The 2,286-nt window shown below is 45.8% G+C and overlaps 1 pseudogene; it reads right to left on the bottom strand.

Moving 5' to 3' along the window:
• Positions 1–964: 964 nt before the first annotated feature.
• On the bottom strand, positions 965–1,844 carry LOC112604509 (annotated as a pseudogene).
• Between the last annotated feature and the right edge of the window lie 442 nt (positions 1,845–2,286).

The following is a 2,286-nucleotide window of genomic DNA, read 5'->3' as shown; positions in this document are numbered from 1 at the left end:
AAAAAAAAAAAAAAAAAACCATACAGTGTAAAAGCTTCCAGTGGGTCAGTGGGAGCAGGCAAGTCTAAGTGTTGGTTCTGTTGTATAAGAAGAAGAACATGGGAGCATGTCAACCTGCCCTGCAGAGGTTGCAAGGACATTTGTGTCCTCAGGGGCAAGATAGGTGTCAGTTAAGGATGGGATGAGGTGAAAGGCTATTTAGGCAGGGAAGTTTGCCTACAATTGCAACACAGGTTTGGAGAAGGGAAGTCACCAGTGGAAGATAAGCCCAAGAGAAAGACTTGCAGAAATAGGGAGATGAAAGCCCTACAGTGAGAGGAAATGGGGGGAGCTTGCATTTTTATATGCTGAAGATGAAGAAATGTAGAGGCATGGAACTGGTTTGCATCAAAGACCAAGACCATTCTCTACAGGGGAGCAAGAGTGATCCCACTAAATCATTAAACAGAGCATTTTATGTCTCTATTCAAAATGCTACAAGGGTTTTCAACCACAATCACAATAAAATCCAGAGTCCTAACCAAAGCCTACAGGAGCCTACATGATCTGGCTTCCACTGTAATACCTCCAGATCCAAACTCCTACTCATGCCCCTTGCTTACACCACTCCAGTCATTCTGGCTTCCTCACTGTTCCTCAACGTGCAGAGCACACTGCCACCTCAGGGCCCTTGCGTGGGCTGTTCTCACTGCCTGGAACACAGTCCAGAGTCTCTGCCCTACTAGAGGCCTTCTGTGATAACCCAACATCCCCACACCCTTGCCCATGTTTTATTTTTCTTCTTAGCACACTTATTACCACCCAAATTTATTTATTTACTTGTTGTTTGTCTCGCTTCCCACCATGAGAACCCAAGCTCCATGAGAAGCAATTTTTGTCTGTTTGTTTGTTTGTTTTAGAAAATGATGTTTATTTTCCACCAGACTTATTTCCATGTTGCTTAAGAGCCTGTGGAAGAACAGCTTTAAGCCCACTCGGTGGTTGTTCCTATGTATTCAGTGGCCTGAACAGTGGGAGCTGCAGACCAGTCTTCTGTGGCAGCCTGAGTGCTCCAGTCTTCAGTAGGCAACTGCTGAATAGGCACAGAGGGCACCTGCACGCCTTCAGACCAGCCTGCAACCTCAGGCTGAGCAGCAGTGAACTCAAGAGCTAGGAATTTCAACCTGAAATTCCTCCTTGGTCACAGCTTTTTCAGCAGCAGCCTGCTCTTCCTTCTCAATCTCTTCAGGATCTCTGTAGAAGTAGAGATCAGGCATGACCTCCCATGGTTGTTCATGGGAGATGGTGTCACGCATGCTCAGAACTTCCTGGGCCAGCCTCCACCACATCAGACCCACTGAGTGAGCTCTCTTCTTGCAAGGAATGCCAGTGTCTACATAGTACAAAGAAGAATCTGTGTTACACAGAGCAATGATAGGCAGGTTAACATAAGATGCCTCTGAGAGGTTGGTGGTCAGCCCTGGGATCAGTAAACACCCAAAGATGTGGCTCTCAGAAGGCTGCCAGTGGATCTGGTTAGTGAAAGTTTCAGAAATGAAGTGACTGGCAATTGGAATGGCTCCTGTGGCAGCAGCAAACTTCAGCATGACCTGCTGGCCAAGATTCCTGGAGGATATGACACTGACATCTGTAGGGTTTTCAATGGCACGAGCTGCCAGCAGAAGCCTCTCCCAGGTCTTCTTCAGATTTATGATGTAGATGCCATCACTTTTCCTTTTATAGATGTGCTGTTCCATTTGTAAGTCAAGGTTGGTGCCATCTAAATGGCTTCCTGCTGCAAGGAACTCGATGACATCCTCCTCTTTCATTTGCAGAACATTAAGGACTCCAGACTTCGTGAACATTTTTCAAGTTATGATGGCAATCCAGAACAACACTGTATGGACCCCTCTCTAGGTAGTGTGAAAAGGGATTTGGTGTGTTTTTTGTACTACTGCATGCCTAGTCCCTAAAACAGCCTCTGGCATATAAGGAGGTACTTGGTTAACATTGTCAAAAGAAATAAATGAACTTCAAATTGAACTGGCTGGTCAAAAGATTCTGAATAGAACACTGGAATAAATGTGGTTTCACTGGAGCTGATATAGATATCTGCCTATTGGAGAACTTTTAATTTCCTCTCCTAGCTGACCCCTGGGGGCATTAGGTGGGCAGAAAGTGAAGGGCATCTCCAGGTGCTTGAGTGGGTGGAGGGGAAGCTGATTATAACCTGCCATTGACTCCTGGTGGCAAAGTTTCCCTTAGGATGAGTCATTTCCACTAAGGGCTAAGTTGCTCCATTAATAG

Source organism: Theropithecus gelada, chromosome 13, assembly GCF_003255815.1.
Source record: "Theropithecus gelada isolate Dixy chromosome 13, Tgel_1.0, whole genome shotgun sequence".
Classification (NCBI taxonomy): Eukaryota; Metazoa; Chordata; class Mammalia; order Primates; family Cercopithecidae; genus Theropithecus; species Theropithecus gelada.
Note: the sequence above shows the minus strand (reverse complement) of the source record. Positions and strands in the feature narration are given on the sequence as shown.